This window comes from Panthera pardus, unplaced genomic scaffold, assembly GCF_024362965.1.
Source record: "Panthera pardus isolate Hobbes unplaced genomic scaffold, ASM2436296v1 HiC_scaffold_2, whole genome shotgun sequence".
Lineage (NCBI taxonomy): Eukaryota > Metazoa > Chordata > Mammalia > Carnivora > Felidae > Panthera > Panthera pardus.
Genome location: NW_026526765.1, coordinates 138,424,846 through 138,441,951, shown reverse-complemented (window position 1 = coordinate 138,441,951; position 17,106 = coordinate 138,424,846). Strand labels below are relative to the sequence as shown.

General features: G+C 39.6%; 1 protein-coding gene across 1 annotated transcript in view; it reads left to right on the top strand.

The window, feature by feature from the left end:
• LOC109278878 (zinc finger protein 474) overlaps nucleotides 1-17,106 on the top strand; it is a 125,733-nt gene that overhangs the window by 15,939 nt on the left and 92,688 nt on the right. The window contains exon 3 of the mRNA XM_019469562.2: nucleotides 8,360-8,551. The gene's annotated coding sequence lies outside the window, so the exon portion shown is untranslated. The remainder of the gene's footprint in view (nucleotides 1-8,359; nucleotides 8,552-17,106) is intronic.

Genomic DNA, 17,106 nt, shown 5'->3' with positions numbered 1-17,106 from the left:
ATAGACTGTGCCCATTGAACTGAAAGGAAAATAATATTTTCAACAAAGCAAAAGGAAAGCAAGTTCAGTTACGAAATTGGGAAGCCTTAAGAAAATATATTTTTTTTCTTTTTGGTATTTGAGTTTCAGATTCTCGTCAAATGTGAGTTGTGTCCAGTCTGCTTAGTGGTAAATCAGAATGTCACCACTTGACCTTGGCAAAGTTACCTGGTAATGAGGATGAAAGGTGTATGGAACAATTTGTGTCTATCTGAGTCACGGAGTTTTCCTTCCACAGCACAAATGTGTCATCTGTTTTGTCATGGCTCATCTTGAGCAATAGAAGCTGAGATGGCCATAAAGAGGAATGGGAAGGGCACCAGCCTGTAGGGCATGAGGCAGTATTCACACATATGTATATGTCTGTCCTTGCACAGGCTTTCTGGAAGGATGCACAAGAAACTAGTAATAGAGGTAGCTTCTGGGGTAGGTCTTGGAGTGGGAACCTGGTGAGTCAGAAGTGGGAAAAAAATTTATTATTTCATGCATATTCTTTCATTTTTCATATATATGCATCTCCTACTCAAGAGAACCTATACATACTGCCTATGTGTGTGTGTACATGTTTACATACATACATATGTATTGCTCATTGAAAAAATGAATGTAGTAGCAAAAGGCAGAGTGAGCAAAGAAAGACCATATTCTTCTTGGCTTTACATTAAACTCGATGGGTCGTTTTCTCCCTCTAATCTTAGACGATTTTTCGAAAATGAAGAGGGATAAAATTTAGACAATAGACATGGCTAATGCCTGTTAAAGCAGGGACTCCACAACTATAGAACATAAACGTATTCATTTTGAGTCTGATATTGGAGAGATACTACATTGTTAACAGTACGAACCCCAGGCAGTACCTCACTAGCTAAAAAGTTCAAAATTCAATGGTTGTGAGGGAGCACCTGGGTGGCTCAGTTGGTTAAGCGTCTGACTTTGGCTCAGGTCATGATCTCACAGTTCATGAGTTCGAGGCGCGTGTCGGGCTCTGTGCTGACAGCTGAAAGCCTGGAACCTGCTTTGGATTCTGTGTCTCCCTCTCTCTCTGCCCCTCCCCCACCCATGTCCTGTCTCCCTCCCTCTCTCTCTTAAAATAAATAAACATTAAAAAAAATTTTTTTTAATTCAATGGTTGTGTTTGAGTAGCTGCCCTGAGAAGGAGGATTAGGGAGGAGAGGGAGAAGTTGGAGTGCAGGCTGTGGGGACAGGAAAAGCATAGTGGCTGAAGCCTTACAGGATGTAACAAACAGGTCACATTCAAAGGTAAAACTTGGTTACAACCATGTTCACCTCCCTGGGATCATCACCCTTCAAGAGCCTCAGCCGACAGTCTGTACTTCATCTGAGAGTGAACTTTGGTATGGCTGCCCTTGACCAGCCCAGTTGAACTTGTCTTAAGATTTTCCTGTCCCCAGGCTCTGGCCCTGTATCTCAAAGTACACACTTGCGCACACTTGACAGCTCCTAGCTGTATTCCTGCCCACTGTAATTCCATTACACCTTTCATGGCAGAAGACCCATCTCAGCTACCTATCCTTGCACTTCCTGTAACTGACTAAATTTTACAGTGCAGAAGTGATTTTATACTCAGTCACATACAACACAATGTCTGCTGCCTCGCTGCTTGGGTAGGTGATGTGGGAAAGAAGTCAGACGGGCAGGGGCTGTGTTCACATTTCCAAGGTGGCTTCATTTATTGGTTGCAGAAATATTACTAAGCTCCTGAGGCTTTCTGTGCCTGCTGCTTCTTTTGTAATGTAATCCCTTAGTTATGCACCACGAGTCTGAAAAGAGCCCATGGACCTGGCCTTCTGCAAAGAAAGCATTCTTATTTGAGCATGCAGATTGTTTAGTGCACAAGGCTCAACCTTGGCCCTACTGACCATTCACACCAGATGATTCCTTACTGTGGAGGGCTGCATTGTGCTTTGTAGGATATGTTCAGCTGCATCCCTGGTCTCTACCCACTAGATGCCAGTAGCACTCCCACAACCCCATATGTGACAACCCAGAATCACTCTGGACATTGCCAAATGTCCCTGAGGTACCAGGAGGAATCATCCCCCATTGAGAAGTACCGATTCAGAGAGTGAGTTTTCTCTCAAGTTTTATTTTGGTTTATATAGCCAGACTAGGGTTGGTGTCTGGACAATGTTGTCTTTTCCTGGTGCCCCTTACATTGTACCCTCAATCTATCTTCATTATGTACCTTGCAAGGGTACGGGGGACATGGTCTGCTGTACTCTGAAAGCTAAGGGGTTGGTCTGAAGGGATGGTCTGCCTGTACCGTGATGAGCCTCTGCAGGGCAAACAAAGTTGGTCTTCCTGACATTGACCTATTCCTTGATAAAGCTTTCATGAATTATCATTCTACCCAAGTTTCTGTCTTAGCACAGATCTGCAGGAAATCGAGGAGTGAAGAGGGACAGAAAACTGCATCCTATCATAGCAGAGGGACAACTATTACCAGGCACAAGATGTGGCACACAACAAGAGGTACCTCTCTTCTTTCTTTCTAAGTCTCAGAATATAGTGTTCCTTATGCCAGCTGCCTGGCTACCATGTCTCTCTCGACTCATCCAGGGTGGTGACCCACAACCTCACACCAGGAACTGTGGGCTCTGAGTGAGGCTTTGGGCTCTTCACCTCTTTACTGGATTATATTTATATTCATCACGTCTTAAAGTTAGTCTGAGGAATGTGTACTTTTTTTTGTAATCAGTAGGGTGGTTAAGAGGAGAGAATTTCTAACGGGTGGGAAGGTGACCATGTTAAATACGTCAATGTGATTGAGGGTGACGGAAAGTGGAAAAACCCTTAGACGAGTTCATTGGGATGCCACTGATGATGTGCTAAGAAGATGCTTCAGGGAGAGAAAGGGATAGAAACCAAATAATTGGCCATGAAGGCATAAAAACGGAAGGATGCTATGAGAAGGGAGGTATTGACTTGGACCACTCTTTATCAAGAAGAGTGTGCATGCATGGCTTATTACCTCTCTGAAGTCTGAGGGGAAGAAGACAGTAGAATGGAAGAAATCAAAGGTGCTGGAGAGATAGGACTAAACCAGGGAAGCCAACTACCAGGGAAGAAACACTTCTCTCTCTCTCTGACATCTATGGAAAGAATAAGAGGGAATCCCCTTTATAACTTACTGTTTTCAATTAAGAGACTAAAATGCCCTTCATAAAATGCCCATGGAAAGGTAAAATATTAGATTGTTATCAGCCATGAACACTCTAATTTAAACCAGCTTTGGAAATCTGTGGGCAATAAACTGGTGATTAAGTATTTATTAAACATTTATTGCTTGCATGCCATAAGGCATTGGACCTCTGCCCACTCTCTGAAAAGAGAGGCAAAATTATTTCAAAATGTTTATAGTACAGTAAGTAGAAAACTTTAAGGATTAATCTGGTCTTAACATCTTGTAACTTTGCATTATCTTTAAGCAAGCCACATCGTCATTTTCAGCAACACAAAAGGTGGGTGCCCAGCTTAGTGGGTAAAAATTTGCTGGGAACCTGCTATGTACATGTTCTGCGTTTGGCTGAGTTTAGTGGGTGTTGAAAAAGAGGAAAAGAAGCAAGATGAACAGATGTGCCAGAATAGCTTGGAGAGCCAGAATTTGTGAAGAGTTGTCCCGATTCACAGCATATATTTAAAACCTAGCATCTCAGGCGTCTACAAGAGGAGGATTTACAACACAGTATACCCAAAATATTTTACTATCAGTGACACTTAGATAGAGTACTGAAAAAAAATCCCCCGTCCATAGGAAGGGAGATCAAAAGAAAGAAAGCCTTCTCTCCACCCCTGGAAATGTTTTTTATTATGCCAAGGATAAAGCAAGAGAGTCCTTGGACCTTTTTTTTTTTTATTCTCGGAGTCTGAGTTTGAAATCTGTGACACATAAATAAATAAGTTAATGTCCTCTGCCTCATCCATTTAAAAAAGTCAGACCAATTATGTATTTTTGCCTGAAGACAGTTGGCAGAACTGAAGGCTATTTTAAAGCCCACTTCAGCTCCAAGAGTTCTGGTTCTATGATAAACCGCTCAAGTGCACAGAAAATACCATACCCTCGTTGACCTTCACAAACAAATCCACTTTTCTCTTGAACACAGTTGAAGGATGATTTGCTGTGCTTTTTGTTTTGGAAGTTTGGGAAGGTTTCCATGGTTTCTGTGTCCTCTTGGTCTCTTTTTCTGTGTATCAGCTTGACCATAGATTACCAGAGGCCAACACTGTCATTTCCTTGGATGTATGTCCCTCAGGCATGCATTCCACAGAGGCGGTATAAATTGGCTTTGGGGGTGACATAATTTTAGATAATATATTGGTTTATGGTCTACCAAGGGGCCATAATACATAATCAGACATAAAGTTTATCTGTGGTATTAAAATTTCCTACTTGGGGGGTAATTAGCGAAAAAAAATATATATATAATGACTTGGAGAGAGAACAATAATGAAAACAAGGGTAAGCAACACCGTCGGGGGCAAAGAGTCCTCAGGAATTTAAGATGTGTTGGGCAAGACTCTGGTGCGTCAAATACACTTTTTTTTTTTTTTTTTTTTTTTTTAGTTTTAAAAGTCTATATTTAAAGCACATCCCCCACCCTTTCTTTCTAATCTACCACAGGATGCTTTCTGCAAATGTTTAAATGTAGACCTTTTCAAAGTCAATGCAGTATGTAAAACTTAACTTATGCAGAGTCTTCTGGTGACAGTAGGCATATCTTGGAAAGCGACTCTGCCTTTTGAGGTCAGCCTATACTCTATGGCTTTCTGGCCGCCAGGTCTTGAAGGAGGCAGTGGAAAAGGAATCATCGAGCACCAGAAAGACATACAATTTCATTCTCAGGTTTGTTTTGGATTAGCCTGCAGCTAAGGGCAAGTCACTTAAAGCTTCTAAACCCTTTTCCTCACCTGTAAAACAAGGAAACCAGTGATTTACCTTGTGGGGTTGTTGAAGGGTTTGAGATGAGGGGCATGTGCTATTTTTGAGTTAGGCAGAAAGTCAACAATGACTGGATAGAAAAGAACAAGATACCCAGTGGCCCTATTTTGCTAAACTTCACAAATGTCCCGTTTGAGCTCCTGCTGCTGTCATTAAAAAAAAAAAAAAAATCTTGCATGCATAATGTAGCCCCCCTGTCCAGTTCCAAGAATGAAGTATTCAAGCATTATAGGTAGCTTTCAGAGTAAGACTGGGACTTTGTATCAACAAAGGGACATCAGGACCATCAGAGATGCCGGCAAGGAGCGATATTTCTGCTCCATAAAAATCACCCATGATTTATTCCTTTAATGAAAACACCAGGGGCTTGTGCAGGCACAACAGCTGTGATTTTATGAAGGGAACATAAGCCAGAATTCCTTGTGGTGGGGCTGTTGCCACAAGGGGTCAGATCTAGATTATGGGTGGAGCCTGGTGTCATCCTACGGTGACACCAACATGACTCGACAGCAAATAGTTTGAAATAACTCTCAACTGTTTAAGGTGAGAAGAACTCACACAATACCAAGCCACACTAAGCCTGTGTAAGTAAGGGCTTCAATGTCTTTGATCTGATGTTGAGTTGAGTATCTGGAGAGGGAAAAGAAAATAAACCCAGTTACCTTGAAGCTTACGCTCGGTGCTCTTTGTCCACTCTGCACATGTGAGCACTTTAGCTGTTGCCACGAATCAAGGGCTTTCCTCCCTGATGTTATAAAAAGGGATGAGTAAATATTTTGGATTCATCAGCCTCCAAGTATTCTTCAGATGTTTTAGGTTCGAGCAAACAGACTACGTCGTGCTGAGTACATTCTCCCTTGATTTTTTTTTTTTAAGGACCATGGGTGATTTATGGGAAATGGAATCCATATGTTTCTGCTTCATTTACACTCTAGTCATCAAAAGGTTGTGTTGTAAGAGCTATTTGATGTCCAAGATGCCCTTTGAGCTTGGTTTTGTTGTTGTTGTTGTTGTTGAAGTGTAAGCTGCTTAAAAGTGTTGGTCCCTTTAAAAGGCAGAGAAAGAGAGAGACAGAGAGACTGGGAAGGCCTGTTTTGCCAAGATGAAATAGATTTGAACACCAGGAAGTTCGGTTTAAGCTGAAACTATAAACCCATGAATTTCAAATGGGTCCAGAATTTGCAAGAAAACAAAGTCTCCTCCGAGGCCAGTTTCAGGAGCAGCTCTGATAAATACAGAAAAGCAGCTAGCAGCTCACAACCCCACTGGGGAAGAGAGGGCTGTGAACGCTGTTAGCTGCCCAGCTAACACATGTGCCCACTGCTGGGGAAGCTGTTGTCTCCGGTCCTCGGGAGAGCAGTGTCTCCAGTCCAGATCAAGAACTCTTTGCCGTATTTAAGCATGGCAGTATCTGCTCTCCATGTTTTCCCGGGGCTGTCCTGCCCTAGGCCAGCGTTTCCCATCTGTTCTCCTGCCATCTGGCCCAAACACCTGGCCACTGAATGGGATCCCGTGTGTGCATTTGGGACGGTGTTTATTTATTGGGCAATTTCTTTAGAAATATCTCATTGAGCTCACAATAGGGCCGGGAAAACATGGAGTTTGAGTAAAGTACAAAATAGGTTAACTAGGGACCTACAAATTAGGAAACAGCCAATGTAAAACCAAGTTTTCTTGGGGCATCTGGGTGGCTCAGTCAGGTAAGCAACTGACTCTTGGTTTCAGCTCAGGTCTTGATCTTACAGTTCATGAGATGGAGCCCTGGGTTGGGCTCTGCACTGACAGCCTGGAGTCTGCTTGGGATCCTCTGTCTCCCTCTCTCTCTGTCCCTCCTCCATGCTCTGTCTCAAAATAAGTAAATAAACTTTCAATAAATTAGTAAAACTAAGTTTTCTTTCTCTCACTCTTAGAGCAGCTCTTAAGTCCTTTTAGGCATGCTTTATCACTTATCTGTGGCATTTTATGAAAGGTTTCAGAAGAAAAACATCCCAGTTGGAATTATTTTATGTGATAGTATAATTGAAATAGCATTAAATCTCTGTAGAGTATGTGTGTGTGTGTGTGTGTGTGTGTGTGTGTGTATATATATGTGTGTGTGTGTGTGTGTGTGTGTGTGTGTGTATGTGTAGATACATATATATGAATATATATATATTCATCTTTAGAGCATTATAGATGTTAGAATGTGGGACTGCATTATCCAGCAGGGTCTTTAGATGTGGTATGAAGTCACTTCAACAGAATTCACAGTCCTGTGAATTACCTATATATTTTATTTCAGTTATCTGGGGGTAAGGGAGAGCGTTTTAGAATCTTAGAGGTTAGGGTTTTCCCCCCAACTCCTACTCTTAAGGAACGTTTAGCAGAATATTTCCAACATCATTATCCAGTAACTACTACAGTTAACATTTGGGGTGTCTGTTCTTTGAGTCAAGCATGTGATTGTGCACACACATGCACAGAGTTTGATGAGATTGTAGTATTTCTTCTGTTTTTCAGCTTCTCTTTTCAAAAATATACAGCAGCCTTTTCCTGTGTTTATAAACTGTTTTACCTCCTGAGCTTTAGTGCGTACAGACTATTTCATCATAGGAATGTACCACAATTAGCTTAATGTCTCAGAGTATTTTTAAATACGGGGCTTAAACAAATAATTATTTCAGATACATTCTAAAATGTTTTTAAAGTTGTTTGCTATAGTGGCATCTGGGTAACTCAGCTGGTTAAGTGTCTAACTCTTGATTTCAGTTCAGGTCACGATCTCACAGTTTGTGAGTTCGAGCCCAGTGTTGGGCTCTGCACTCACAGCATGAAGTCTGCTTGGGATTCTCTCTCTCCCTCTCTCTCTCTGCCCTCCCTCACTCGTTCTCTCTCTCTCTCTCTCTCAAAAATAAATAAACATTAAAAAAATAAAGTTGTTCGCTATAACTTAGGACACATTAGAAAATAAACTACCCATAACTTCTACATCTTATATGTCCTTCTACATGTACTCTTTGAGAGCCATATTTGGAGAATATCCATCTCTGTCTTTAAGAGCCCAAGCTTCCTCAGTATACATGATGCTTTTTAAAGACCTTAGAAAAGATCAGTAAGATAATCAGTAAATTTTGTTTCTTCCTCCTTGGAAAAAAAAAGTTTCCACTCCATTCCCACTCTAAGAAGAGCCTTGTGACTTCAATTCATGCACCTCTCTCCTTGTTGGATGCTTAGTCCATTGGTAAAGTTCCTGGAGTCACCTTAAAAGAAAGCTGAAATCCATACCTATTTTACTGTTGGTTTTCCAAGTTCCTTCACCCCTTGTTGTGGATCTTTCCAATCCGTTACTAGAGAACTCAGTCGTATCCCTTTTGTTGACAGGTTGCCAGGATACCTCTAGGCGACAAAGGCTGGGGCTCCCCTTTCAAGCAGCCGCACACACTGTAAGAATTCTTGCAAGAGGGAATGTGAATCCTGGAGCTAATTCTGCCTGTTTCCACCAGCCCCCTCCCTGAGGGGCTCAGCTGGCCGTGCTAAAAGCCACAGTAGAAAGGTGAAAACGAATATTACAAGGTGAGGCTCTCTCTGGGAAGGCATGCTTTTTCTCTGTTGTCTAACAAATCAGTCTCCAACCACCCCTTTCAACTAATAATAGATTCTTATTTTAGGTAATCCTGATCTCCACTTCTGTCTCACTGTTATACTCACTGTTATACTCACTGTTATTCTCTAGTGAAAAAGCAAATACTTTCTCACTAGAGAAAAGGAATCTAAAATAAAATAATTAATGATTGAATAAAAAAGACAAGTACTGCTACACAAAATAACAAATATCATTTTACTTTATTGGATGATGCTGGCTATGGATTACGGATTTTAGTGGCTAAAAGAGAACCAAATTCCATTGGAAGCAATAATAGTATTTAAACCTGTAATTATTTAAAAATAATTTTCTTCAAAGAAAGGTAGAAAAAATACATTTTATGTTAATCTAGGATTGTATGTGTATTAACCAAATTATCCTTGAAAGAAAAAGGGGTGATAAAGGCTATAGTTACTCAAATGATTTGGCAGATTTTTTTATTGAGATGAAATGTACATGGAGAAATGTAACTAATCTTAAGTTCTTAAATTCAAGTTTCAAAGCCAGTGGGTTCAACAAATATATATATATATATATATATATATATATATATATATATATATATATATAAAACCATGTAAACCATCACCTTAATCAAGAAATAGGACATTTCTATCCTCAGAAAGTTTCTTCATATCCTTTCCAGTCAATCGTCTTTCTGTGAGCACCCATGTTCTGATATCTATCATTAGAGAATGATTGGCTATCCATGAACTTCATATGAATAGACTCACACAGAGTGTATTCTTGAATCTAACTTCTTTGACTCAGCGGAATGTTTTCGAGATCATCCCATATTTCTATGTGTATTACTGGTTCAATTCTTTTTATAGGGGAGTGTTAATACATTATAGGATTATTCCGCATTTGTTTACCTATTCTCCTATTCGTTAATATTTGGCTTATTTCTAGCTTGGGTTTCCTATAACTAAAGTTGCTTATATCCATTCTCGCACAAGTGTTTTGGTAGACATATTCTCCTGTTTCTTAGGTTCAGACCTAGGATAGAAATTGAAGGTAGATGTATGTTTAACTTTATAATGGGGAAATGATATGTCGCTATGGTTATCATTTGCGTTTCCCCGACTAATGAAGCTGAGCATTTTTACGTGAGCTTGATTGGAGACGTATTTTGCTTTTATTAAGTTCACATTCTTTGTTCCTTTTAGAGACTTCCTTTCTTGTTTATACCATCTTTACCAATGTGTAACTCACATCCAGTAATATGTGCACATTTTAAGTACACAGTTTGAGGAGTTGTGACAAATGATTACATCCATCCACCCACCAATTATATCAGTATGAGAACACGTCCATTAATGTTTGTAGTGCAGTCTCCACCCACCCATCTGTCTACCTGCGAGCAATCACCAATCTATTTTCTGCCACTTGCAGATCAGCTTTGCCCGTTCTAGGGTTTCATGTAATATTTTAGGGTAATATTATAGGGTAATATTGCAGGGTAATACTCTGCTGTGTGAATATTCCATAATTTGTTTACTTGCTTACCTGTCGACATACACTTGTGTGGTTTCTTAAATTTTTCACCATTAAGAGCAGAAGCTGCTTTAAACATTTGTACATGTCTTTTGTGGACATATGTTTTCACTTCTCTTGGGTAATTATTTAGGGACAAATGTCCATGTCAGTAAGTGGGTGTAGGCTCAACTTTGTGAGATTCTGCCAAACTGTTCTCCAGAGTCTTTATGTATTTCACAAGCCCTCCCAAGCATGTAAGGGAGTTCTGGTATTTCTGTATACCACTAACACTAACACTTAGTGTTAGCAACCTTTCTAATTTTAGCCATCCTATTGTGTAGTATTTCTGGTTTTAGTTTGCATTTTGCTAATGACTGACAGTTAATGATGTTGAATTTTATTTCATGAGCGTATGGACTATTTATACTTTTTCTGTTGTGCAGAGTTTGTTCAAAGCTTTCGCCCATTTTTAAAAATTGGGTTGTTTGAAATTTGTTCATAGATACATGTACATATATTATGTACGTGTGTGTATATATATCATATATATGTGATATAAATCCTTTTCAAATATATGTCTCATAAACATTTCTTTCCAATCTGTAGCTTGGCTTTTAACTTTCTTAATGGTGGTTTTTAAAGAGCAGAAGTTTCTAATTTATATGAAAGAAAATTTTGAATGCTTTTTCTTTTAAGTTCAGTGCTCTTCTATGTTTTGTCTAAGAAATCTTTGTATCTATCGAGGTCATGAAGATATTCTCCTAATTGCTTTCTTCTAGAAGCTTTATAGCTTTTATACTTGTACGTTTTATATATTATAATTTTTATATTTAGTTCTCTGAGCCATTTTGATTTAAGTTTCATGTGTGGTGAAAGTAAAGAGCTGATATTAGCTTTTCCCTGACATGTATCCAAATATTCCACCACCTTTTGTTTAAAAGATTTTCCTCCCTCCATAAATTGCCTTAGCATCTTTGTCAAAAATCAATTGACTGCATATGTGAACCAACCATATATTTATCGACTCTCTTCTGTTACATGAGCCCATTTATCTGTCTTTATTGGCATTGTTAATTTTTAATAAGCCAGCTCCTCTTGGCTTATAAGCAGTGCAGCACATACTAAAAACAAATATACAAGTGGAGTCCTTCCATGACTTCTTGCCAGTGGAACTATGCGCAGGAGTTTGAATTAGGTTAGACATTTTTTTCTTGCATGCTGTAGAAATGTTTCCCTTGGAAATAATCTGATTTTAAGTGATTCTTTAAGAAAAAAAAATATCTAGTCAGAAATGTATTCAAGAATGATAATCCCAGACAAATATAGATTTTTTTTTCCAATGCATTTATACCAAATGATACATGACCTTAATTTTCATTCATTCATTCAATAATTTGTTGAGTGTCTACTATATTCCAGGCACTGTTTTGGACAAGAAAAGATGGAAGGAGAATATTTCATAAGTTCATAAGTTTTGCAAGGAAGTATTATTTATAATCTCCACTCTATTGCCTATTTAACAGCATATTTATAATTATAATTACAGAGAAAAAAATCTTTGGTGAAATAAACATCAGATTAAATGTCTTCATACATTCCTATGAATTGACAGAAAAGTATCAACACTCAAGTGTTTACAAAGGTACATCATTTCCTCAGGTTTTCCAGATGTGCTGTCACTGTCAAAATATATCCATTCCTCTGAGCCTCAGATTGTAAGCTCTCATTTCTGTCATTTGCATTTTTCAGCTTATTTTAGAATTAGAATTTCATATATGATTTCTAAGAGAGATTTCTTTGCAGACTGGACCTTAATACAGCTCTATGTAATATCATCTAAATAATTTCCCCAGCTTCTCTGGTGAATGAAAGATTTTCAAGAATATATGCAATTCTAAAAAACAAAGCAAAACAAAACAAAACTGTAAGTAGTGAAGAATGCAAACAGTTCCAGAACACCCTTCCTGAGGAAGCAGGTGATGATTCCTGTGGAGTCTTTTTTTTTTTTTTTAATGTTTATTTTCATGAGAGTCAGAGAGAGACAGTATGTGAGCAGGGGACGGACAGAGAGAGGGAGACACAGAATCCAAAGCAGGCTCCAGGTTCCGAGCTGTCAGCACAGAGCCCAACGTGGGGCTCGAACTCACAAGCTGTGAGATCATGACCTGAGCCGAAGTCGGTCACCCAACCAACTGATCCACCCAGGCGACCCTCCTGTGGAGTCTTAAAAACACAGCAGCATTTCCTACATATCATAGCGTACAAGTATGGCACTACACATAACACACACCATGTTGGGGCAGCAGGGAGGGAGAATGTACGGGAAGCAAGCTCTTGAGAGGTGGAAAGCAATGGCAAGCTGCAAATAGAACGTCCAGAGTGCAGTGTGGGCGAGAGGTTTTTTTGAGAGAAGATGCTACAAGGAGTCTGATGCAGTCCTACACAAGCAGAACTTGGTAGAGTTCTGGCTGCACTGAGTGCTCTTTTGTGAATTCACACTGATTCATGGTTGGATGTTTCACTGTTAAAATAAAATGGAGTCTCATTTGTATGCTCTAATTCAGGAGTGCTCAAACTTTTCCTATTAAATGCCCAGATAGTAAATAATTTAGGCCTTTTAGGCCATATGCTCTGCAGTTGTGGGGCAAACAGAGCCAAAGTTAAACACGTAAATGAATAAGCATGACTCTGGTCCAGTAAACCCTTATTTACAAAAAGAAGTAGACAGCTGGCCAAATTTGGCTAGTGAGCTGTAGTTTTCTGACCCTTGTCTAATCTTCATTTCTGATGAAATACCTTCCAATTTCATACATTGGCCTTTAAAGGCCTCTGGCTTTTAAACAGTTGGCTTTGGAATTTTTCTTCCTCTGAGTGCCCCATAGTCTGTAGTTCTCTTCTAAAGAAATATGACTTCCAAGGAGAATAATTAAAGTTTGAAAGTCATCTGCACTCAGAATGCATGTGATCAAGAGAGACCACATATAAATGAGCTCAGCTCAGGAAAGCCAAATTGTCAGATCTTTCTTCAGCTTTCTGCCTAATCATACAGCACCCAGTGCCTGATCTCGCTAGTCATATATCAGCTCTGTCTGTCTATCTATCTATCTATCTATCTATCTATCTATCTATCTATCTGTCTATCTCCATTCTTGGGGGAAGATCCGAGCCATCGATGTTGTTGCTCATTAGTTAAGAAATAGTCTTTGCCATGAGGGCTTGGTCCAGCACATAGTCCTTGGCTGGATTCTCATTTCCCTTGGATTCGGTAGAGTTATACTTCTAAAGCTAGAATACCAATTCCTAATTCCTTGAGGATTACAAGGAACAAGGTTTAGAGGCCCAGGTATCTCCAAGACTTGAGAGAATACCACAAAGCTGGCTGTTAGCCCTTCCTTTCCAAAGTTCCTGTTAATTGTATTTTCACCCCTCTATTTAAATAGGTTTGTTTCTGTTTAAAATTTTATTTTAAAGTTTTAATATAAAATCAAGCTAATTTCATTCAGCTCGTTCAGCATTCAGTTTATTTGGTTGGCACCTACTACGTGCCTAGTGCTAGGAATATAACTGTGTAGGGAGAAAACAAGTCCCTAATGTCTTGGAGTTTACATTCAAGTGAAGGAGACAAATACTATACAAGTAAATAAGACAAAAATATAGTAAGTGCTGTGAAGAAAATAAAGAACAATGTCACTATGGTGGTATCTGTGTCGAAAATGGGGGCAGAGGTACATGTGTGCATGCGTGTGTATTCTGTGTGTATGTATATGCATGTATGTGCTCATGTGTATCTCTGCATGTAGGGGGGGTGTGCGTGTGTGTGTCAGTATGTGTGTTTGAGAAAGAGAAAAATTATTGGAAAAGGTGTAGTCAGGAAGGATCTCTTTGTTTTTTTGTTTTGTTTTTACTTAAATTTTTAAAAATGTTTATTTATATTTGAGAGAGAGAGAGAGAGAGAGAGAGAGAGAGACAGAGGATGAGTGGGGGAGGGGCAGAGAGAGAGGGAGACACAGAATCTGAAGCAGGCTCCAGGCTCTGAGCTGTCAGCCCAGAGCCCAATGCAGGGCTTGAACTCCCGAATCACAAGATCATGCCCTAAGCCAAAGTTAGACGCTTAACCAACTGAGCCACCCAGGCGCCCCTGTTTTTCTTTTAAGTTTATTTATTTTTAAAAGAGAAAGACAGCATGCGAGCAAGGCAGGGGCAGAGAGAGGGGAACAGAGGATCTGAAGCAGGCTCTGCACTGACAGCAGAGAGCCCGATGCAGGGCTTGAACAAATGACCTGAGCCGAAGTTGATGCTTACCTGACTGAGCCACCCAAGTGCCTCAGGAAGGATCTCTTTGAATTGACAATATGTAAATAGAGAAAATGTGAGAAAACTTTACAAAGAACTGGGGGAAGATTCCAGACATTTGCACGAGGATGTGCAATGCCCCTTTCCAATCCCTCCCCTAACCTACCCTGGATTGAGAAGGAGTTTGGATCCTTTGAGCACCTGAAAGGTGAGCATGGATAAAGCCAGCACTGGCAGGAGAGAGTAAAGAGAGACCAATCAGAGACTTCAAGAACAACCAGGTCACAGAGCGTCTTCGTGGCCAAGAGTTTGGAATTTGTCTTGAGAGTAGTGGGACAACCATGGAACATTCAATCTAGAGAGGTTTAGGATCTGTTTTGTGATTTAAGGAGTCGGATATGACTGTTCTGAAAAATAGAAGCACAGGGTGGTTGTTCACCAACTACCGCTGTTCACCAACTACTGACCCATTGCCACTGAGGCACATCTGTTCACCTGTCTGGCAGTGAACTTAATACCTAGCCATATCGACGAGAGATGTGGAAATGTTTCCATGTGAATTAATATAATCTCACAAGGGGTTATCCAGTATCCAAGGGGTAGAACTTTGATGTGACACTGGTGTAAAAGAATGTAGGAAAGGAGGTGCATGAAGATGCAAAAGGCAGAGAGAGACAATAGGAGGCGAGAAAGTGAGCAGGAAGTGTAAGAAGATGAGCAGAGTGGGAAACGATGTTTATTTTTCTGCCAAATCATTATTAGACGATCATACGGGAATAAAGAAATGCTAAATGTTGTTCTAGTGTCTACTAAGGTCGTGCCTTTTACCCTTCCTCTTGCTCTCTTCTCCCCGACCCCTTATAGCCCACACAAGTCCACACTAAGATCGAGAACCTAGTTGGAGAGCTGGGGCAAAGGAAAACACCCTCGTGATCATTTCAGCCTGAACTCCCCACCACTGGGACTTCCTCCAATGCAAAAGATACAATCAAAGGTTATTTTAGTAGAATTACTGTGAAATGAACAAAGAACAAACTGAGAAGTAATGAGGATGGGAGAAGAAATAAACAATTGGAGATGGAGTCAGAATTCAATTTCCAGCCAATAATTGTCCTTATTAGTACCATCTGACCTGATTACAGTCCAGCATATCATTACCAAATAAGTGTTAGATGGATCCTGGCATGGATTCATTGCTAAGTGAAGATTCTGACAGTGACTCTCAATATATTCTCTGACCTAGAAAGAATATGTGTAGAGATGTGTGTGCGTGTGTGTGTGTGTGTGTGTGTGTCTATGTTCCTGTGTGTGAGCATTTGGAAGCACAGTGCTCAGTGACGTGATAATAAATATAGCTAATAAAATTCCAACCTCTTGCTAAGCAAGTATATATATTCATTGGAAGGACAGAAATATGTATATTTAATTTGTGAAAAACTATTTACATTATGGATCATTTGAAAATCATAAATGTGTAATAAGAAATTAATGTTTACATTACTTGAATCATTTCATGGCATTTTCCCTCAAAAATACCAAATGATTATGCAACATTAGAGTAAGATAAATCTTGGATTGCTTTACCTACTCAGTTCCAAGCGAACCATCCTATATATGAAACACATGACATTTTGATCAACAAAAATTAAAACCATATTTTCCTCTTCATAGCCTGTTTCCTATGTCAAATACTATGTCAAGTGGAGTTTAATTATTTTAGCTATTACCATATTTCTGGGGAACAAGAAATTTCCAAATAAATTTTCAACAGAGACTCCCAGGAGAAGCTTATTGATAAGTAGCATTGGAATACTGTTCCAGCTAAAATTACTTAACTGGACACTGTCCATTGCTTTCCTAAATAAAATAAGGTCTTTTGTGATTCATCAACAATTTAATTATCTTTAATGTGATGGCATCTATTTCAATGTTAATTTTATAACTGGAATTTTATAACTAACCAAAAAGGACCAAGATTTATAGCCTAAAATCGTCATTATTCTGCATGATGTACACAGGACAGGTTCTAAATCTCTGCATCTTCAAATATTGACTCCATAGCATCTTGAGATAAGTCAGCCTGTTCTATCTTTTTGTATAAATGTGGTCTATAAGATCTTAGTATTTGAAAAGTCAGAAAACTAGGAACACTATGGAATGAACAAATAAATGAAAACCAGCTTAAAACATTTAAATGGAAGCTTCTAGGAAGAACAGTGGTGGGGGGTGGGGGTGGGCGGTAAGTAAAGCACTGAGAAATTGCCAAAGCTCACTGAAAGCAAATGGGGATTTGGCTAAGTACATCCCAGCTGCACTTGCCCATCCTGAGATCCAGGGTAACAACATAGTTCTCAAGACAGAGAAAAAGGGAAAAGCTTTTTAGATAAAAAGCTTAGAAGGCACATGACAAATTTGCCTAATTTGTCTTTTTAGTGGAATAGCCTTTCTGGAGAGCACTTCTGGGCATGCAAAGTCAGGAAAGGGAAAAGAGGAGAGACTAAGAGGATCTTCATGATGTCTCTTAATGGTCTCCCATGGACGGAAGCTGATGGAGTTCTCTGATGGAGTTCTCCTGGGAGCTGGGGTAACCACAGCCATCACAGAAAACCCATATAGGGAAAGAGCTCTCCTAGACCCTAGGACTAGGGACCCTATGCTTGGTCTATCCATTCTGTAGGAAGAGAGGAGAATGACATGATTTAAATAATACTGT